Genomic DNA, 24,331 nt, shown 5'->3' on the forward strand with positions numbered 1-24,331 from the left:
ATGGATCGGGCCAACGGTGGCAGAGATTAGCTGGTAACAGACAGACGGAAGGAAGGACGGACGCACACACACGCACACACACACACACACGGACGGAGTGCAAAACATACTCTCTCCCCATGCCTTCGGCCTGGTGGAGACAAAAATTGTACTTAAGTACATGAGTAATGGTACTTTGTTAACAATTACCACCAACTGACCAGCAGGCTTAAAGCAAAGCTAATGAAAAGCCATGGCGGCGCCTGATGGCGAGAGAGGAAACACCGCTGAGATATGACGACATCTCAGAAGGAAGACGGGGGGAGCAGGGTTATTAAGGAATGCGGGCGGAGGCTGATTGCATTAAAACTGATTGGGTTACAGTGTGTTCTGCCTGGGGTGGAGAGGGATTCTGAGACCTGTCAAATGTTGTTACCCTTCTGTTGAGCCCAGTGGTGGAAAAATAAAGTATACTCAATTGGTTTACTTAAGTAAAAGTATCAATACTGCAATGTAAAAATTCTAAATGTACTTGAGTAAAAGTACAAAAAAGTAGTTAAAGTACTAAAAGTAAATGTACTCATTATGCAGAATGTGCCATTTCAAGTTTTCCTAATGTACTGTATAAACATCTTTTGAAAACAGATGATGTACGAGCTCACAAATGCGTCGCTGTGAGCTTGTAGATCGGCTATTTTCACAACGTATATAGGGCTGGAATGGTTACTGGATGGTTTATTATAATAATCAAAATCTACAAAGTAACTGTAGTAACTCAAGTTTTCAAATAAACGTAGTGGAGTAAAAGTACAATATTTGGATCCGAGATGTAGTGGAGTAGAAGTAAAAGTATTGGAAATAAAATACTCAAGTATAAAGTACACATACCTCAAAATTGTACTTAAGTACTGTACTTAAGTAAATGTACTTAGTTACATTACACCACTGGTTGAGCCTGTCTGTCTCCTCCATAAACACATGCATACTGTGTAGGCACAAACATAAGTACATTTTTGTAAAATTTGTACCGGTATTTGTTGAAATAGAGCTTAGGTTGACAATATATTTAGTCATAGTTTTAGTAATCATTGCTTTGTTTTTATTTAGTATTAATCACTGGGGAAAAAAAAGTAGTCTGCGAAAATAAATTGTCATAATTTTAGTCGACAAAACTAGTATCTTATCCCTTTAAACACCATCCAAAGGGATGAAAAAAAGAAAGCGAAAGGATGATGACAGCTTTTTTTTTCATACACCTTCCTTAGGGAAAGTAAGTAATAGTCTCTTTATATTTTCTTATTTACTGCAGTGGCCGGAGGCAGGGATATAGAGAATGGCGATGCAACAAAGGTCACACGTTAGATTTAAACCCGTGTGGAGCCCCTCAGCCATGCTGAGCGACCAGCCTGCCCCACGCTGAATGATCCCTGAATGATGAGGCCAAAATATAAAAATGAGGAATAAGCCATTGAGCTGACCGCACAGTCCTCTGATATCCCGGCACACACGCACTGCATGCTGGACCCAGGGGACCCTAGTCGCTGTCGGGCAGGAACCTTGTATCTCCACTGTTTTTTTTTGCCTGTTACCCGGTTTTCCCCCCAACTTAGTCGTCATGCCATTGAAATCCTACAGTTGGGTGCCACCGATATTGTCCCTTATCATTTGACCCATTTAGGCCTGACCTCAACATTTAAAAAAATCCTTCTAAATCCTCCAGTTTTCTGAAATAAATATTTCCACGATTTTTCAAAAATAGCAGACCTACAAGCTCGTAGCGCGCCACTCGGTGGCGCGCTATGAGCTTGTAGATCTGCTATTTTTCAATAGCTAAATTATAACATAATGTTTAAAACACCAAAAGGGGTTCCCGCCCAAAATGGGTTAACTGTCCTTTTGCGCAGATCACGCAAACCTCAGCAAAAAGAAGGACAATATCGATGGCCTCCAACTGTATGTGGGGTGGGGTCACTGGTCGACTCGTCACTGCTGTTGCATCCTACTGACTAACCTGCCAGTGAGGAGCCCCCACCGCGAGGACGTAAAGCCTCCTTCGCCATGTTCCTCCCACCCCAACACTCCCTGCTGACAGGCAGGGAGTACCGACAAATATCGCCCCCCAGCTTCACTCCCCCGAACACGGGCCGATTGCGTTCGTATATGATAGACGGTTGACAAAGCCGGACGCACCGCGTGCGGTGGACTCAAACCCACAACCTCCGTGGTGGACTATACCACTGCACTGTGTCGCTCATAACCAGCGAAAATGGCCGATCTACAAGCTCACATGCGATGCAACACAGGTTCCTTTTGTCCCCTCATTTGGGACAGTGAAAGGTAAACATACAAGCTTTCCACCTTGACAGTGGCGATATATTATGCAGAATCTGGGTAAAAGATCCATGCTGTGAACACGGACAAAAAGGAGAATATCCCCCGCAGCACTATGGCTCTCACCCGGTGTTCTCTCTGCATCTGCAACATCATCCAAACTATGAAAATCCACATGCAAAAGGTCAAGGTAAACTTTATTATCCCCCAGAGGGCAATTTGTTACACAGCCACCATTACTTCCCTCTTTTATCCCGATTACTTCAGTTGCAAGACCAAAAAAAAGGCATCAAATCATAAAAACAGACATTACAGAGAATCACACAAATATATTCTCTTTTCCTCATATTAATTATATATTCTTACAGGCATAGATTTAGGTTTTATTTTGCATACGCATCATTGAATGTTGTTTCTCACAGAGATGAAAGCGTCTCCTCGCATTCGAGTAAATACTACAACTCAGCTCTCTTCTCACCTGGTGGTTTTTGGATCGCCTAAAGGTGAGGTCCCATTTCCATCTTCCAAGCCTAGCTATAGCTTCCTCTTTGATGAAGCTTATGAGATTCCGGTTTCCCTTACGTTTCTGAAGGATCACAGCGCAATCTATTCTGATATGAAACTATTACTCCAATTGACACGAATGCTGTCTCTGAATATTATTCATGCAAACTAATTCATTGATCGTGCTGAAGTTCAAGTGTGTGACACATTTTCGAGCAAACTTGAAATAGATGCCTGTTTTCTGCATTCACTGAAATATAAGCCCATGTGCACGAACATGGGTACAGTAGGAATGAAGGGGGAGAGTTTGTATACCATTTCCCTGCGTTTGGTAAATAATTCTATTTGATGCTGTATGATGCTCGAGTCTGATTAACTTTTCTGTCTGCTTGGGTTTGAAAAGTGTATTTTAATTATGATGATGTGATGTGAAGAAGAAAGTTGGGGAAAATCAACAAGAACAAAAAAAAGGGAATTGTTTTAACACATTTTTAAGCTACATAAAGAACGAACAGGACATCGCTCTCCAGTAGTGAAATAAATAATCATTTATTGAAGTAACACTATATGTAATGTTCCTCTTCTACCCTGCATTTGAACCCGGTATCCTGCTCAAGTGCTGGATTTATTTTTATTTTTTTTACCATTGAGCTAATAGAGCCAGCCTACTTGTTCGGGGATACATTATAATGAATTGCATTTTTGCTCAAAGCGCTTTACAATGGTTCATTCATTCATACATTGGGAGGTGAAGCGGCGAACAGTCTATGCCAGCGTCCTCACTTCCCACATTCACACACCAATGGTGGCGAGCTCACACCAACCAACTCATTGGAGGCAAATAGGCATGGAATTGAATGTGTAGGACAAAAATAGCCGATTTGCTCGTCCACATGAGACGTAAATTCTCCATTGTTTGTGTAAGACGAAAATCTACACTATAGGCTATAGCTGAATATAGGAGGGGCTAGGGCCCCTCAAAAAAAGTCACATAGTGAGGCTTTAACTATTTTGAACAACAAACAGGCAGGCAGGTAAAGGGTTTTGTTTGACAGAGATCCTAAATCCAATGCAGTATATTTAGCATATTCCTGTGGGGCATTAATTGACCGCCAAAGGTAAAGGCAGCTGGTACAGAATGGTAACACAGATAAGCTTAGTTGGAGGCAACAAATCTATAGTTTGTGGGGACCTTTTCCCTTTGAAGTGCCGTGCTGCTACTGTATACCCCCTTCACCAGTTGTTGGCAGAAATAACAGTTTGTATGAACTTTGACTAATGTTTGGTTGTTCAAGGTCAATGTTTTTTTATTTGCCACATGAACTAACACCACGGCCCTGGCAACGCTGCAGCCATGATTCTCTACGAATAGTGACCATACTGACTCACGAGATCTTCACAGAACAGATTCAAGTGCACGGTTTACATCAGCAGAGAAGGAAAAAATAATGAAGACCTGTGAAGGTGATCAAAAAGCATGGGCTGAAGCTTAAAAGCTTATAAGTGCCCATCCTACTCACAGCACTAGAAATACTCAGCATAATTATCAGTTTAACAATACATTAATCAGAGACAAAAAGAGAAAAACAAATAACAACCCTACACCCAACCCACACCCATGTCACTGTAGAGATCCACCAGGATCCATAGTGATTATGACTGCTTTAGTTAGATATTAGTATTGTTTAACACACAGTCACACAGTCACACACACACACACACACACACACACACACACACACACACACACACACACACACACACACACACACACACACACACACACACACACACACACACACACACACACACACACACACACACACACACACACACACACACACACACACACACACACGATAAACTGTATTTAGCCAGGGTAATACGCTTGAGCAATGTTTTGAATTGTGATATATTACTGCTGTGTTTGACATCCTCTGTCAAGCCATTCCAAATCTTCACCCCACAGACAGAGATACACATACTTTTTCGAGTGGTATTTGTACTGGGTTGTTGGAAGTTTAAGTCCCATCTCAACTGGTAGCCCCCCTCCCTGTCCTTAAACCATTTCAGGATGTTTGGGACATGAGTGTGCACAAAGTACTGACATACTAATGAAATAGAATCAATTCATAACCTTTTCTGTAGTTATACAGTAGGCCTATATTATATTCCAATAATAAATGTGTGGCTGTCACGAAATCCCAAGACGCAGTCTGTGTGCCTTTGCAGGCACACCGTTTGGGAGCCACTGGTCTAGAACAGTGTGGGTCTGTGTGTATGAATGTACATCCCCTGAGTATAGGCCACCTGTACATCCTAACACAAGTTCACCAATCACAAGCCTACACAGCCCAGCTGATGGTGCTACCCCTATCACAGTCCTCACAAAAGTAGTCCACACAAAACTAGACCAATCCCGCATGTTCTCATCTTCAAACACCCGCAGGCAGGGACACACCGTCATAGAAAAATCACACCCGTGTGAAGTGAGGGGCGCTCTTATCATCGTACATCATGACGAAAAATAGACACTATGCCTATACTGCGCAGACACTATGACATAAAATGCTCCATTGAGAGAAAGATTAAGAGAAAGAGAGAGCTAGATGTGAGGGGCCCAAACCTCTATTATACTACATGTGTGTAACTCTTGAGTGTGTAAATTAATTATGGGTCACATTTGCTTCCCTTTCTACATTCCCAGCGTTAAGGGGAGTCCTTACATTTAAAAGGTTTGGGAACCACTTCCACAGGCTAATCAGCTGCTGGTAAACAGGCCTAGTTCTGGAATTATTGGTATTGAGACAGGAATTGACAGGGATTCATTCATCCAATCGTGCTTCTTCATTCTATCCAACTGATTGAAACCCCTGTCACACTGTATACAGTTTCAATGTGAGCATGTCCACGCTCACATTGTCCACGCGTCACATCGTTTTGTTAAGGTCCTCCTGTGTGTATTGTATACGCTGGTGGGACTTCAAGTGACGAAAATGTCTGAAACTCTTGTCACATTGTTTACAGTGGTATGGTGTTTCCTCCAGTGTGGATACGCTGTCGCCGCCTTAGAGCGCACGAATGCCTTAAACTCTTGTCACACTGTTTACAGTGGTATGGTTTTTCCTCCAGTATGGACACGCTGAGGTATCTTCAAGTCACCTAACTGTCTGAAACTCTTGTCACACTGTTTACAGTGGTATGGTCTTTCCTCCAGTATGGACACGCTGAGGTATCTTCAAGTCACCTAACTGTCTGAAACTCACACTGTTTACAGCGCTAAGGCTTTTCTCCAGTGTGGATACGCTGGTGTTTCATCAGATTACCATTGTCAATGAAACTCTTGTCACACTGTTTACAGCGCTAAGGTTTTTCTCCAGTATGGATACGCTGGTGTTTCTTCAGATCACCCATGTGAATGAAACCCTTGTCACACTGTTTACAGTGGAAGCTCTTGTCACAGTGGATGTTCTTTTCCTGTGTATAGGTCAGCCAATGAGTATTCACTCCCCCGGCACAAGTTAAAGTATTGGTAGGCCGTTGGTGACTTCTTGTCTGGTCACAGAGCTAGGGGGGGTTTGTACATTCATCATTTGATGTCCATTCATCATTTGACAGTAGATGTCACAGTGATTGCTCTTCACGTTTTTGATGCTTGAAGATCTGTGACAAAGAGGGCTTATGACCACTAAAGAACAGAAGACAAGAGCTGCAGGAGTTAGCCTTATATGATGTGTTCTTTCTCAATGCTCTCCTCTGCCAGTATCTCTGATCTGCTGCTCACTCTGTCTGACCTATATGCGTACCACTCTGTCGCTCTTGGTCACGTGTAAAAAGTAGATTCCAAAAGGTGCGTTCAGACTTGGATGCAGGTTAGAGCGGCGCGATTACATGCAAAGGCAATGCAAAGGCGAGAATTGAGCGAACTGGAGCGGCGTGACCTGCCGAGGCAAAAATATAAGCAGCTTAAAAGCATCTTTACTCTTTATATAGGATGAGCAAAGGTATGGTCTAATGTCACAAGACAATTTACAATTACAATGTTTTAGGCATTTAGCAGACGCTCTTAATCCAGAGGGATTTACAATAAGCAAGAACAAAAAAGCATGGCAATTACATCACATACATACAAAGTAGTTATCATGAAACATGCGTAAGCTACAGTTGGAGGCCATCGATATTGTCCTTTTCTTTTTGCTGAGGTTTGCGTGATCTGCGCAAAAGGACAGTTAACCCATTTTGGGCGGGAACCCCTTTTGGTGTTTTAAACATTATGTTATAATTTAGCTATAATTTAGCTACAAGCTCGTAGCGCGCCACCGAGTGGCGCGCTACGAGCTTGTAGGTCTGCTATTTTTGAAAAATCGTGAAAATATTTATTTCAGAAAACTGGAGGATTTAGAAGGATTTTTTTTAAAATTTTGAGGTCAGGCCTAAATGGGTCAATGGACAATATCGGTGGCACCCAACTGTAAGAACGTGATAATGAATATAATGAAAACTGTACATATAAACTCATACCATTGCCGTGCATGCAAGCATAGCAACCACGATTTGTCCCACTACAGCGCACCTGCAGGGCTGATTCATATGGTTTTCAAAGAGGGTCAGGATACAGTGGGTCCCCAGAACAATAAATAAAACCACACTCGTGTGAAGTGAGGTGCGCTCTTATCATCATACATCATCATACATCAAACAAAATGAGACCATTTTTTTCTACTCAGTCTGTGTCTCATAGCAGGGCTGTGGGCAGTTCAGAAACCCGTCCACCAGTGATTTTTTTTACTAAAAGATTAGATTTTTCTTATCGTGAGAACGATGGCTTCCATTTTCGCATTGCAACTTTTCAGGACTAGAAAGCCTGCAGTTTCTATTAGCTTGGATTCCTCATCGATGATGTCCTTGGTGGACGGGTTTCTGAACTGCCCACAGCCCTCCTATGAGTAGGGTTGGGATTTGGAACCGGGTCCATTTCAGACCCGGTTCCGACATTGCGGATCCGGAGCCGGATCCATCGTTTTTTTATTAACGGTTCCCCAAACGGTTCTCATCAGTCGTCATTTAGCTCCGCTGTGTCTGTGCAATGTGTGCATGCCACCTAGGGTTTAATGCCGGGATCCCGGGATTTCGGTTCTCCCGGGCATAGGGCACGCAATTTCCCGCCCGGAAATTTCTTCGGGACCCGTCGTCCCGGAGTTTTTTTTTTCTTGTTAGAAATTACACTAATTACTAGAACGGTCTACTACAGCGCGGAGGCAATTACCAATTAGGCTGCTTGCCACATTATCCTCGCCATCCGTGCAAACATGGCGTCTGTTTCAGCAGTGTGGGCGGATTTCACGAAACTAAAACGATAGTGAAGCTAAATGCAAGACCTGCAAAAAAATATATAAATGCGCTGGAGGGTCAACTAGTGGTTTGGGTCGACACTTGGTCACCCACAAATCGAGCAGCGGAGCTGCTGCTGAGAGCGATGGGCCTTCCACTAGCAAGCAAACTAAGCTAATGTTCGCTGCAAAGAAACCACTTAATGCGATTCTGGCCCAGCTGGCCGCGGTAGATGGATTTTCATTCAATGCCATTGCAAAGAGCGCATATATCCGACATGCCCTGGAGAATGACGGCCACAAGTTGCCAAAAAACCCAGACGAGATAGCAAAGATGGTACAGGGCTATGCGGCGGAGCAACAGAGCAAACTAGTCCTTGCCTTTAAAATGATGGTACGCAACGCGCCGAACGCGGGTGCTCGTTTCTCGCTTACAATGGATGAATACACCTCCCTCCAGAACAAGCGATTTATGAACATTAATCTGCACACTGAGGACGAGCATTGGAACCTGGGGGTTTTTCGGATCGAGGGAAGCATGACGTCAGAGCGAGTGGTTGAGCTTTTGGAAAAAAAACTTGAACTCTACTCTCTTAACCTGGACGACCACATCGTGTGTGCCACGACCGACGGCGCCTCTGTGATGGTGAAGTATGGAACATTGGTTCTCCCTGAACACCAGCTGTGCTATTGCCACGCCATCCACCTGGCCGTGACAGATACACTCTACACAAAAAAAGTACGGACCCGATACGATACGAGTGATGATGATGATGAGGAGCTAGGCGACGAAGATGATGGCGAGGACGAGGAGCAGCGCGCACAACTATCCAGAGTCAATTTGGACAGCTCCGTGGAAAAGGTGATTAGATTTAACTAACGTTATGCACACCACACAAGTTTTATTATTTTCTCACTCACTCAGCCTATATATTAGACCCATTTTATTGTAATTAATTATTATCCATTTTCACCTATTAATAATACAATTATCCCACCCAGGTTCGAAAGATTGCCAGACATTTCCGACGGTCTCCTCTTGCCAACGAGAAACTGCAGGCTTACGTCAAAGAAGAGTTGGGAAAAGAATTGAAGCTCAATCTAGACTGTCGCACACGTTGGGACAGTATGAGTGACATGGTGGATCGGTACATTTCGCTGCATCGCCCCGTCTCTAAAGCACTGGTTGACATCCAGCCATCGCTGATTGTCAGAGATGATGAGCTGACCAGTCTTAACACGAGGCCTGCCGGGAACATAGGAATTTTAAAACGTAGAATCTTGTGGCCTGCCACAAACGGAAAAGCCGTTTTAACAGCGATGTATTAATTAATGCATGTTTTAATACGATCGTATCGAAATCTACCGTCAGTTAGCTTTGTTATGCTTCTGACACAATGGGCGCGGCCATTTTGAAAATGCGCGCGCATCCACTTACATTGCCGGCTCTGGTTTCAGACGGCTTTATCTCACAGAAGCGACATTGCAGAGGACGCTTTGTCCCAGACAAGCGTTTTCAACGGCCTGTAGCAGGCGCTGTGATACTCGCGGTCAGCTTTTTCCACCGCCGAGCGAGACAACAACAACCGGTCATGATACCACACACAGCAGCTTTTCACAGGAACAATGCGATTACGGATATTTGGATCTTCAAAGTAAGTGTTACGCGCGATAAAACCTTGGCAATACGCAATCGAGGGATTAATGAATGGCGGCAGGCAGACGGTTAAGGAACTTGCAAGTTGCCTGAAACCTGTGAAGATGGGAGTGAAAAGCCTATGCGAAAGAGGAGCAAATCTCCTGAAGGCAGATGGCGTTTTCAAGTTCATCCTATCCGAGCTGGAGAAGCAGGACACCACCATCTCTCGGGATATGACGGAGGCCATCAGGACCAGATTCGGGGACAGGAGACTGAACAACATTGTGTCTTTGTACAGGTAATGGCTAGTCTGAATATTATAGCCTACTTGTTGGAGATAATGTTATAGCTTCCCAATTAAAGCAGGTTCATATAATAATAATAATAATAATAATAATAATAGGATTATTATTATTATAGCCTATTACTTTACATTTTGATATTTAGGCTATATTTAACCTATACATTATTTGTTTAGGTACCTCCAAAACCCAGTGATCGTGACTACTGCAGATTTGCTGTTCGCTATGCCCTCCAAAAATACACTGATGAGGACAGCACTCGGTCTCTGCGAGCGCCTGTTTGTAACAAGTGACACGGAACCGCAACCACCAGATGATGGAATGGAATCAGAAGAGGAGAGTCAGACTACTGTGGGCCTACAAGCCCAACTGCAGCAAGAAATCGATGCGTGCATGAGAAGCCCAGACCCCGAGGAAAAGACGGGGAATGACCTGCAGAAAATCATTTCAAAGGAATTTGCGCTCTTCGAAGCAACCAAAGTGCGTCCCAAAAATCTCCAATGCCTCTACTTGGCTCTTGGAACCATTCCGCCAACTTCAGTGGAATCTGAGCGGGCCTTTTCAGTGTGCGGAACGTTCGTTACCAAACTGAGAAACAGACTGAGCGACAAATCAATAAATGCACTTTGCTTCCTTAAATCCCACTTCCTCAAATCCCAAATGGAAGAGAAATAAGGTAATCAAGTCATTCAAGTGAGCAAAGTAGCCTGTTTAATTGCCTCGTTTATTTTCAGTTGCATACAGTATAGGAGGCTAAAATGTTACCGCAACGGCCACGCGTTGTGAGCTTGTAAATCGGCTAATTGCATTGTTAATTAATGTTTTTCGTTCTAGAAAAAGCTCAAAGAACATTTGATGTTCAAAAAATGTTTTTCGTTCAAGAAAATGCTTAATAAAGTATTCAGTGTTGGGAAGTGTATTGTCACCTTTTCTGATTAGCGTAGGCCTAGGCCTATATACATTATTAATACTTTAATGTAATAATTTAATTGCACATGTTCATATTTCGTTCAAATAAAACGTTTTAAACAATGAAATCACTATTCTATTGAAAATATTAAGTATATGTACTTAAAAATGCATTTTCGTGGGCACTTTTGTTTTTTTTACATTTTTTTAATTTTCGACGGGAATTCCCGCGGGAGCCCGGGAAAAGGTCGTCAAATTCCCGGGAATTGAAATGGGCCAAATCCGGGAAAATATTAAACCCTAATGCCACCCCAGGCTCTGCTTGCTTGCGCACGCAAGCAAGCAGAGCCTGGGGTGACGTCACCCAACCTACACGAGTGCAGCATGAGTGAGTGGGGTCGGGGAGGATACGCCCACTGTTCTGTGCATTCAGCGACCGGTCACCGCCGCGGAGCGAGTGGGCCAGTATGTCGAAGAGATCTCCAAAGTTTGGTTAACAGAGAGGGAAATGACTGAGGCTGAGCACGCAAAGTGCAATAAATGCGATGCTATAGTTCCCTGCAAAGGTTGTTGCAACTTGTACCAGTTGCAGTTTTGCACCACGTCCACATTGAGGAAACATCTCAAAATCAATATGCCTACACGAGTCCACAACTCACGAGAATAATCTAGGCACATCGCGTTTGTGAGCCATGCGGAAAGCCGTGCCTGCTCTCCCCGCAGCTCCACCACAGCAGGCGGGGGACGAATCAGACGATCTGATGCAAGGCTGGTTTACTTTCCCCAGGCTAGTAACGTAATAGAAAATAAAAACTACTAACGTCTACAGAGCTTTTCATTAGGCGTATTGTACAACTGTTGTTAATGGTGTTAATTTAGAACGCCAATGACTCGACGTATTTCTGTCTGATATTTTATGAATCACGTTAACTATAGAGCCAAATCAATTTGTCTGCACTTATTTTTACAACTTATAAGCAACTCAGCTGCTTTTGATTTGGCTCTAAATTAATCGCGTGGCTGTTGAGAGCCCAGCGTTTAGGTGCATATACCTCCATAGATTGATTACTTTATAAACAGTTTGCAGAAAAAAGCACAGGAAAGTAGCCTACAGTTCAATACAAGGTCTGCTAAGAGGATTTTATAATCCAAGAAAGCACTATGGCTTGTTTCCATTAGGGTAAGGGGTCCTTCATATTAAATTAATCTGAACATTAAAGACAACATTTGTCACCACAACAATATCATTATTGCAATGTGTACTGTAGGCTATATTTAATATATAGTAGGCTACAAATTGCAACAATGATATTGTTGTGGTGTCTAGCTGGTGGTGGTAAATAATAGTGCCACCTCATAATTGTAAAGTGCATTTTCAATAATTTAATTAATGAATTTGTGTTTATTATGTACTTGGTTAGGTTAGTTATAATATAAGCATAATCTATGTCAGAAAAAAAGGGGAAAAAAAGAATATTAGGATCCGTTAAGGGAACCGTTAGGAACCGGAACCGTTAAGAGGGATCCAGGAAGGATCCGGAACCGTTAAAATCCTAACGAATCCCAACCCTACCTATGAGACAGACAGAGTAGAAAAAAAACTTAGATTATTAGTGAGGACCTATTATATGAAGATATGTTGAAAAGCGGTGAAGTGGTCCTTTAAGTTGAAGCACTATTTAACCTTTTCAAACCACAATCCCAAGACAGTCAGCTCTCCAAGCTAAAATACGGGCACTCCATGCAATCATGAAATGGTAAATCAGTATTTGACAAGCGGATATATGCAACACAGTGCAACACTGGTGGCCATGGCTGAGTGGGTAGAGATAGAGGGGCAGGCCATGTGGGAATGGGAAGAGCCCATGGTTCGGACAGTCTACGTGTCAAAGTCCCATGCACCGAGCAAGACACTTAACCCCAAGTTAACCCTGAGCCTCCAATAGTTTGGATGGGTAACTACACAGTTGGGTGCCACCGATATTGTCCCTTATCATTTGACCCATTTAGGCCTGACCTCAAAATTAAAAAAAATCCTTCTAAATCCTCCAGTTTTCTGAAATAAATATTTTCACGATTTTTCAAAAATAGCAGACCTACAAGCTCGTAGCGCGCCACTCAGTGGCGCGCTATGAGCTTGTAGGTCTGCTATTTTTCAATAGCTAAATTATAACATGTTTAAAACACAAAGGGGTTCCCGCCCAAAATGGGTTAACTGTCCTTTTGCGCAGATCACGCAAACCTCAGCAAAAAGAAAAGGACAATATCGATGGCCTCCAACTGTATGTACAAATGTACTACTTTGACATGAAAAAAATCACACCCGTGTGAAGTGAGGGGCACCCTCTGACAACCACCTATGCAGTTATGATATGAAGATGTGCTCCCAGTGTATCGCCGGCATCTTACTAGCAGTTGAGAGTTGAAAGCCTGTATATACTGTATAGACAACATATCAATGTTTGTGTTGCGCAATGTTTGTGTTTACACTATGAAGTAAAATTGTAAATGGGAATTTAATGTTGTTGTGTAGGACAAAGTTTGTGCACACACACACACACACACACACTAAAAGCTGGACATAGGAGGGGCTAGCACACCTCAAAAAACACACCCATGTTAAGTGAGGGGCGATCTTATCATACATCATCTCATTCCGGCCAATCAGAATGTGCGTCCTCACCTTCAATGTTTGTGTTACGCAAACTCAAAATTGTCCATTCATTGTCAATGGCCTTTGATGTTTGTGCACATACACCAAAAGGACATAGGAGGGGCTGTCGCCCCTCAAAGAAATACCCCTATAAACCAAATGTCAATACTGTATAAACAGAGGTATGGAGGAAAACTAGCACCTATATGTAACCTGTCTGCGAATAAAAAGAGAAGAGCCATGCGGTAATTTGTCATCATTTTTTTCTTTCCATGAGCTTTGATCGATCGAGGGACCAGTGTTTTATTTCTGAGGTGCTGTTTACATTTATTTAATGAAATTTCACTGCAGCAGCAGCAGACCATGTTACTTGGAAACCACATTTCATTCAGTAGTGGAAGTACTAATCAGATTTTATTCTTCTATTAAAGCGGCCCTTGTTTTATTCAATGAATGCAATGTAATTGGGGTGGTTGTGCTCTTCTATTGAGACATTTAGATCGTGTCAAAGGTCATCACCTAGACAGGATCTGATGATGAAAAAACACAATATTCAAATTTAAAATACTGTAACAAAAGAGGCCTGTATTTAAAATGTAATTTGTACAAAGGTAGACCTAGTGGCATCAAATGTAAAGTACCAAAATAAAAGTACTTAAAACCTTAAAAATGTTGGCAAACCTTCTCAAACATAGCATATCTACAAGCCCATAACGAATTGTGATGTGATTCTTTGTGAGCTAGTATAGTTCAGCCATTTTCAAATAGCCAAAGTGTGAAATTGGCCTTAATTGACTAATGTAAGTTTTGTAAAATTAATCTAAACTATTAACAAAGGTTTTCAGAGAGGAAAAAGTACTTTATTTTGCCTGAGATGTAGTGGATTAGAACTGAAAAGTGATCAAACGATGGAAATACTTCTCAGAATAGGCCTATCTCACAGCCCCCTTTCGGTAGATAGTGGTGTCATTTAACATTAGCATTTACACGTTTTTTTCTCTGGAGAAGTAAATTTCCTAATGTAAAAATGTGACAGACCAATATTATTATGAAGCAAACAAGATGGTAAATCAGCTCGAACAGATAGAACAAACCTTACCTTGAGAAAACAAAAGTTGTAGACTTCTTAAATTACCTCTGTTAACATGTAGTGTCTATGGAGTGACGTCACGCTATCACCACTAACGCGGAAAGGGGGCGTATTAAGGGGGCGGGGAAATTCTGTGAGATAGGCCTATTGTACTTAGGTACAGCACTTGGGTAAATGTACTGGGTTCCCTTACACCACTGACCACTGATTTGATTGCCATATACAAAAGAATGTCTAAAAGAGCAGAGGGTAATGGAGTGCTAGTGTGGAGTGTTATGACACAGAATATGCGTTGAAATAAAAGGTGAGTGTGGGCTCTGGACATCTTTACACTTGGTTGATTTGTTGAAGAAGAACCAGAATTAATATCCTAATGCTAAGGTAATACTAATTTCTGCAAACCATGTAATGCCATGTGTGAAGAATAACCTCCCACATTACCTAAAATGAAGAGGAAAAAAAGCAGAAGTGAATATGGTTTAAACTTTTTTTTTTCTATGGATGAACATCAGAAATAAAGCAGCTTCAATTTCAAACACAGACACACTCACAGACACACTCACAGACACACGTACAAGTATAACATGATGCATACAGTCCTACTCATGCACACATAATTGCGAACGAAGTGAGCACTAACTATAGAAGTTGGCCAAAACTGTCTGTGTGTCTGTCTGTGTGTGTGTGTGTGTCACACTGTAATTGATTGATTGAAAAATGTATTAACAGTTTGCAGAATTACAGTACATTTCAAGCACAAACTCAATACAAAGGCTGTTAACTGTGAGTGGACGACCCAATTAAGCATTACACTTGTTTACAACAGGGTCCACCATGTTCAATTCATCAAAACATTTAGAGACGTACAAATAGACACTTCTATATAGACAAAGAACAGAACAGGAATTCATCATAATGGAGGTAAAAAGGGACCACCCGCCCGCCCACCAGAGGGCAATTGAAATTGGAACAGTGTGTGTGTGTGTGTGTGTGTGTGTGTGTGTGTGTGCGTGTGTGTGAGAGAGTGTCAGACTGCCACAACATCTTCGTTCGCTTCCCGCGTTTACGCGTCTTACTTGTAGGTATACTGTTAGAATCCCTGCCATTCTATAGTAAGATAAGCTGCTGCAATGCTAGATATGAGTGCACCTACTGTATCATACAAGATGGGGTGCAAACAGCTGTACTGAATACATTGGACAGGAGTTGACTGTGGACTTTCTTTGAGTGGTGCAACCACTCCTATAGACAGCTATGTGTGTCCCTGGGTCTGTAACTGGGTCTGTCCGAGCACGGAATAGCGTTAGTTCACCACCAAGTGCCACTGTTGCACAGCCTAACACACAGACACACACAGGCCAGGGAGGAGGGCTTGTACAGTACGGTACAGTGCGGTACAGTGCAGTACAGTGCAGCACAGCACAGCACAGCACAGCACAGCACAGCACAGCACAGCACCACTCACTTCAGATGGGTCCGATTCGTTTTCCTCTACACCAAATCTCTTCACCAGAAGTAGCCTAACTACAAGCTCACAACACGTCGCGTTGTAGATCAGCAATTGTTGGCTAACGCCCCCCCCCCCTGGATGCTGGGGTTCAAGTGGTTAACATTTGTAGCCTACTGTACATGTCTAAGTGAGAGTTTTTACACATGGGATTTTAGGTTTTTTTTAAGTGTGAGTGATAGTTTACACACGAGGAGGCAGTGTTGCAGCCAGCGTCAAGGGAGGCATTAATGCAAAATATACTTCCAGCACATTAATGGTGACATTAGAACCTTTTAGCAAAGTGATATACTGTACAGTGCAGTGGCAGTGGCATGCTGTCTCTTATATTACCATGACCATTAAAGTTAGAATTACTGCACGCCCGTGTTTTGGTAATTTTGCATTTGAGCACCTATTTGAGCATGCATGGCAAATGTTGAAATTTCAGCATCATCTCTCATGGCACTCAATGAATCCTTTCAACAACTCTTTAATAACTACTTTAAAGCGAGGGACTATGGAGAAGAGATCCAGTAGAACTAAAGACAATTTATTTATTTTTTTATTTTATCGTTTCCTTTTCTAAACTTTTATCCTATGATTTTTGTAACCCATTTTTTTACCCAGTGTCAATTATCTAATCCTGGACGCTACACTCTCTCTGCCAACCTGGGGAGAGCAACGGACTGACCTCATGCTTCCTTCAATGCATGAGGAGTCCAAGCCAATTATTTTCACCTGACAGGGGGGGTGTTTCCCCTGCTGGACGTAGCACGTGGAAGGAACATGATATTCCAATCAGTTCCTTTCCCCTCCATCAGGCACCCTGGCTGGCCAGGGGGAGGCAGTATAGAGCAGGATTACTGCATTCATTTTGTGAGGGTACCTGCCCTAGGGGACACGGGGAGAACATGCTAACTCCACACAGAAAGACCCTTTTGCCAACCCCAGCTAGGGTATGGGCGCTGATGACACAGAGGAGTGGACATGCCCCCAGCGGGAATCAAACCCAGGACCTTCAAGCTGTCAGGCGCTACCGACTGCACCACCGTGCCACCCCGACAATTAATTTCTGACACGTTGTGAGCTTGTAGATTGGCTATTTTCTGAGAGCAACCAAGTGTACAATCTACCATTATAAGGCCTGCCAAAATTCATTTGACAATATTAAAATCAACTATAGATTTAGTAGACTAAAATCTCATGATATTTAGTCAACTAAAACTAAACTGAATCAAAATGTTGCTGTCAAAAGAGAATTCTCATCATATATGACAAGAGTTACCCTCATATGCAGGTCCAGGACATTTTGTACATTATTATTGTACATTATTCCATTTAGAATCTATTAATTATTATTATTATTTCATATCAGTACTGTACAGTTCAAAGTGCCTTATATTTAAGGAGGTTTAGTGGAGATATGAAGTTCCTGCATGCCCAACAGTGATGATATTGAATTTCTCAAGAGAGATTGGATGTGCTTCTAGACTTTTTTTCAGAGCTTTATTTATTTATTTTACTTCATGTGAGGGGGGGGGGGGGGACATGCTATGAATAGTTTTTATGCATATTACTGCCGCACTTCTGGAGGCGCGAGTCAAAGGATCAGTGCTATGCTGCGAATGGTTTCGATGGGTGGCGAGAGAGGCTGAAAGCTGACTACTCAATGTGCACGGCCTCCTCTCCACACACAGAATGTGTTAATGAGGTTTGGACATACCATTATGCCATCGAACCTTTTCATCGGTTTCCACTGAAAGTTATTATCATGTTCTTTTCTTCCCGTGGGCCTTGTTCCCCGTTCCTCCTATTGTTACGCGGGACGTCATCATGAATGACACGCAGACGACCTCTTCAGTGAGACATTTTGATCAAAAAAATAATATTCAGCTTTTTGTACAAGCACGCATTTTCTCTGATCATCTCGTCTCAAGTCCTCGTATATACCCCAGACCTTAATAACACCCTTTGCACAGTGGGTCCCCGGCACTTTCAGACCCACATTATGGGGGTCCATGTGACCAAATACACATCAATTGGGGGTCCTTGTGGATTTAGAAGGCATTTGTAGAATCGGCCTATATTAAACTTCAATGTCAACAGGCCTGGACTGGCCACTTAACGTACCAGACATATGTCCAGTGGGCCGCTTGTGGTGCGGGCTGGTCTGGGCCAGAGCCATCTAATAGAAGAGTTGCGATATTGAGGCGGCAGAAAACAGTCCGGTCACGTGGTTCATGTACTCGCGCGAGCCCATAGACTCCAATGCATTCCGTAAACTTGTTGGTCCCCATTGGTTGTCCCCATTCAATACTTCCGGTTGTCCCCATTCAATAGAAGTCTATGTATAAGAGCCACCATTGGACTGGCCCCATGAAGTGAACGGAGTTCGCGTAAGTCTGTCTTACTCTATGGCTCTTGTCTGGGCCAAATGTTAAAGATGGAGTGCCACGATTTTGTTCCACCCTAAAACATGATCATCAGGTATTATTATAATATAAGGAGGAATAACTTTTTCCAAAAAGTGTACAGTATGTGTTAAAATCATGCTTTTATGTGGACACGCCCACCAGTTAATTAAGTATGCCTGGTTTGCCTGGTGGGTGGTGATGGGTGGTGATCCACCTGAACTGAAGCCGCACCCACAGCTGTAGTTGTATGATAAAGGGGGAGGGGTTAGGGGAGGGGCTGATAAACCCTAAATACAAAGTTAATACACCATTGCACATAAAAACAACTCCAGGGTGTCTAATGGAGTACTGTCACCTCATAGGCACATGAAAAACTGGAAAAATACAAAACTTGTGGCACTCCATCTTTAAATTAGTTGTCCGTCTCAGTGCAGTTGTCTATTGGTTGTGTATCATTTATGTTGTTTTGTAAAAGTGGTGGTATTAAGGGCTTATGTATTTCAAGTATTTGTATGTACCTTGTATGAAAAGTCGGTAAGAGTATCTGTGCGCAGTATCTATTTTTCGGAGGCCTTCCGCATGTTTAGCTCGCTAAACAAGAATAAGAAGGATAAGTCGGCTGGAGGCTCAGGGGCTCTCTCTCTCTCTTTCCCCCCCCCCCACCCCAGCTAGCGCAAGACAGTGACGAGGCGCATTCATCCCTGGCGCATTCATCCCTGGCAGCTCCGACTTCACAACTCCTCCACTCTCCCCATTAGGAGCTAGCCGGAGCTGACCTCTGCCTCTTGAACCGGGGCAGCCAGACTACCGCGGCTGATGGGGTTCCATATTATATAGCAGTGGATCATGGGACCGCTGCCATCAGCCTGCCATTATGACGAGGAGGAGAGAGGAAAGGGACTATAGCGCCCAACTATCATTTTCTGCTTTTGGGCCCATGTACTGTACATTATCATCGTCTCGGGAGGGGATATGGATGTGTTATTATACCAGTCAGTGGTTCACAAACGTTTTCCATGTCAAGGACCGCCAAATTGATATGCAGCAGAGCACCTCCCCATCTGAACTTGTCTTGTGCCAATTAATGGACTGCCAGAAGAGTAGACTATAGTGTTGTGCATTATAGGCTACTCTGGGGGTGAAAAATGGATGGAAAAATGGTTTTACCTGCAGCTCAGTGGCCCTGTGGTTCAAGTTTGCCCCTCCCCCCCCCCGTTCGGGTCAAACCGGGTCAAGGACACAATGCCTCTATGCTTGGCACTCAGCATCCAAGGTTGGATTGGGGGTAAGTCCCTGTGACATTATACTAAGGTCATATCCAGGGGGTGTTCTTATATATACTGTATGCATCACGGCTGGGGGATCATACTGTGTACCAAGCCACCTCACGCCACAGAAACATATACAGTTGGGTGCCACCGATATTGTCCCTTATCATTTGACCCATTTAGGCCTGACCTCAAAATTTTAAAAAACTCCTTCTAAATCCTCCAGTTTTCTGAACTAAATATTTTCACGATATTTCAAAAATAGCAGATCTACAAGCTCGTAGCGCGCCACTCGGTGGCGCGCTATGAGCTTGTAGATCTGCTATTTTTCAATAGCTAAATTATAACATAATGTTTAAAACACCAAAAGGGGTTCCCGCCCCAAAATGGGTTAACTGTCCTTTTGCGCAGATCACGCAAACCTCAGCAAAAAGAAAAGGACAATATCGATGGCCTCCAACTGTACTAACCAATCTAACCAAATCTATAACCAAATGTAGCAATCTGGGAACCCAGCAGCAACACAAAAAAGGAACGGCACCCTGTATTCCTTTGCAGCGCTTTAGCGCAGCGCTCAGATCTGTTCTTGAGAGCTTAACATAATGACTAACCTGTGATTAACTGGATAATGTTGGTGGCTATAACTGGTTGCAAAACCATCCCCTTATCCTGTTCCCTAATGCGAATAGTGATGCATAAAACTGCAATCCCAACAGAGAAACTGGGAGCCAAAACAAACAAACAGACAAAAAAAATAAAAAAAAATAAAAGATGGGGAGGGGGTGCAAAATTGTGTGGTGGATGATTAGCTATGCTCAGTGAGTAAGAGGGAATCTAAGGGAGAGCATTTCCAAAAAATATGATAGCATTGAAGTTAAAAAGAGCCTATATCTCTCTCTCTCTCACTCTCTCTCTACACAGACTGGCTTCCCATAAGCCCACTGTTTCATATGCAAATGAGCCTCTGCATTGCAACGGCCACCGCTGTCGCATAGCTAACTCCCCAGCCGTGGTGTGTGTGTGTGTGTGTGTATGTAGTTAAGTGTTTCTCGGCTTGCAGGTTGCATTCATTCACAGACAAATTAATTCATATGCACGCAGTATTCATAAGCTCCGTTCTTAACCCATTTTGGGCGGGAACCCCTTTTGGTGTTTTAAACATTATGCTATAATTTAGCTATTGAAAAATAGCAGATCTACAAGCTCATAGCGCGCCACCGAGTGGCGCGCTACGAGCTTGTAGGTCTGCTATTTTTTTTAAATCGTGAAAATATTTATTTCAGAAAACTGGAGGATTTAGATTTTTTTTAAATTTCGAGGTCAGGCCTACATGGGTTAAAGCCTGCCGTTATCTACAACACTTATGCTCAACGTGACAGCCAGCAGCAGGGGAAATGCAACCAAATGGGGGTTAACTGCGCAAAAAAAAAACAATATCGAGGTCACTTTTGGATTCCATCGGAAATCACGACACGTCCATTTGTTTCAGTCAGAACACTTATTGAATATGAAGCAAACGTTTGGGAACGTATTGACCAAACGCCCGCAGTGATTTAAGGGTCGTGTTCACATACTCCGTGTATGAAACGTGAATAAAGGCTTATACGGCTCACTTGTAAATTGTAACATTGTGTAAACACAGGAATAATTGCCCGCTATTCAACTTATTCAACTTGGAATGTGAATACTGTGAATAGATTATAGTTTTCTCAGCCGTTGCCACAATCAAATTTATGAACCACTTAAACCGTAATATGATTCACCAGAGTCCCTCAGGGATCTATACTATAGGGTCTTTTCTGTTTGATGTTATTGTGGGGAAAGCCGTCACTGATCGACCGTAGCCGATCGACAAGCTCACAACACGTTGCCACGCAACGCGCTGTGAGCTTGTAGATCTGCCATTTTCTGCAAAAGCTTTGCCCACAATACGGATTTTCACTGTTGTGCGACCAAGTACTGTATATAGAGCACAAGTGGTGAGAAAGGTGACGCAGAAATCTCAACATTTAATTTTTGCCATGTACAGTTGGAGGCCATCGATATTGTCCTTTTCTTTTTGCTGAGGTTTGCGTGATCTGCGCAAAAGGACAGTTAACCCATTTTGGGCGGGAACCCCTTTTGGTGTTTTAAACATTATGTTATAATTTAGCTATTGAAAAATAGCAGATCTACAAGCTCATAGCGCGCCACCGAGTGGCGCGCTACGAGCTTGTAGGTCTGCTATTTTTGAAAAATCGTGAAAATATTTATTTCAGAAAACTGGAGGATTTAGAAGGATTTTTAAAAATGTTGAGGTCAGGCCTAAATGGGTCAAATGATAAGGGACAATATAGGTGGCACCCAACTGTACTCAAATAGGGGTTCAAATGCAAAAGGACTTACTGTAGCACCAACTCACACACCACTGGCGAGTTTAGCCAGCCATGTTCGGCGCACTACATCATCGTAACTACTAGCTGTAGAATTGCCTGGTTAAATGTCTCCCCAAAATGCGTGCAGTAATTCTAACTTTAATGGTCATGGATGGTAATATAAGAGACAGCATGCCACTGCCACTGCTCTGTACAGTATATCACTTTGCTAAAAGGTTCTAATGTCACCATCACTGAAAGTGGCTCCTCTAATGTGCTGGAACTCTATTTCGCATTAATGCCTTTAACCCATTTAGGCCCGACATCGAAATTTAAAAACAATGTCTTCTAAATCCTGACGGGTTTTCTGAAAAACCCTATGTTTCTTTATCAGTGGTGCTCAATATTTCATGTCAAGCACCCCAGAAATTATATGCATGGCCAGGATCTGAAAATATGTTGTTCCAAGGACGCCCCAGAAGCAAAGATTTGAGTTAAAAACGTTCACGATTTCACGATTTTTCAAAAATAGCAGACCTACAAGCTCGTAGCGCGGCACTCGGTGCCGCGCTATGAGCTTGTAGATCTGCTATTTTTCAATAGCTAAAGTATAGCATAATGCTTTAAAACACCAAAAGGGGTTCCCGCCCAAAACGGGTTAAGGCCTCCCTTGACGCCGACTGCAACACTGCCTCCTCATGTGTAAAGCCTGACACACACTTGCTGTACCGTAAAGTTACCGTAAACATGTTAAAATCACATTTCAGTGATTTGAAGGTTCATGTTATTCAGTGCCGTTTCAACCTCTCTCAGTGCATTTTGCTTCACTGTCGAACGATCAATTTTAATCTCAACAATCGAAGTATATCGCCATGTAAACAGCAACATATCGTATGGTTTGACTTTGTATCGTAACATTTTTCCACTACTGTCGCCCGAGAGAGAGAGAGAGAGAGAGAGACTCGGACAGGTATAAGGAAGTGAAGTAAATTATCTTAAAGTTGCAGAGGAGAGACCCGCGCACATGCACGCACGCACGCATTACTATACTTGTGAGGACATTACAAAAAACATGATGCATCCTCCAAGCTCCCGCGATTATGTAAAGGGCCGACCATCTGCGGCGTTTAATGAGCACACATGCAGTACAGAGCCACTGGCTGTGCGCTCAACGTGTGTTCGTTAGATAACAGTCAATGGTCTGCCTTTTGTGCATAATAGCTATAGGATTTTTACAACGATTGTACTGTGTTGGTCTGTGCACAAATATAAACATCAATCTTTGCACAGACAAACATCCAGACTGATCTCCGTTTCTCTCCCTCGCACACATGCGTGCACACACATATGTGCACGCACACACGCACGCAGTCATTTTCATCCACTCTTCAATCCAGGCTGAGACTCGATATATCCTCAGCTGTCAGTCTTTGAAGAGCAAATCCCATCAACGTCTAGCCCACTGTTTACCCTACAAATCATCATACGGTGTACGCACGCACGCACGCACACGCACACACACGCAGTACGTTGCTTACATTTAGGAAGATAATAGTACAGGATGATACAATCGCTGCAGTCAGTGGTTTCATACAAAGGAAATGTAATGTTTTTTTCTCTCTTTTAATATGTGCCCTTCATCTTTCTAAGATTCTCCATCAAGATGTTGTTGGTGTGAAGCCCAGAGAAGCTTAGCGCTGCCTCCCTGTATATGTTTACGGTGTATTGAGTAGTCTAGCAGAATCTTTGTCACTGCTAATAATGGAGGGTGACTTCAAAGTTTACTTGAGCATGCCTGAGCCAGATTGCTTTGTTTCTTTGTCTGCCGTCAGGAAAGCCCTACGGATGGAACCAAATTCTAAATAAAACAAAGCATGTGCGTGCGTGCGTGCGTGCGTGCGTGCGTGCGTGCGTGCCATTTCCACTCCTAGGAACATACGTGGCTGTCTTATGGGACTACAGTATTCTAATTGGATGCTTCTTTTGTTTTCAGGCGCCAAACGTACAGGTATACCGCATGTAGCAACTCCAAAACCGCAGCTTGGATGAAAAGGACCCATCCATCTTCA

General features: G+C 42.9%; 1 protein-coding gene across 1 annotated transcript in view; it reads right to left on the reverse strand.

Moving 5' to 3' along the window:
* The window catches only part of alk (ALK receptor tyrosine kinase), a 794,509-nt gene that overhangs the window by 292,324 nt on the left and 477,854 nt on the right, over positions 1–24,331 (reverse strand). The window lies entirely within an intron of this gene.

This window comes from Electrona antarctica (genome assembly GCF_951216825.1).
Source record: "Electrona antarctica genome assembly, chromosome: 18".
In the NCBI taxonomy this organism is placed as follows: Eukaryota; Metazoa; Chordata; class Actinopteri; order Myctophiformes; family Myctophidae; genus Electrona; species Electrona antarctica.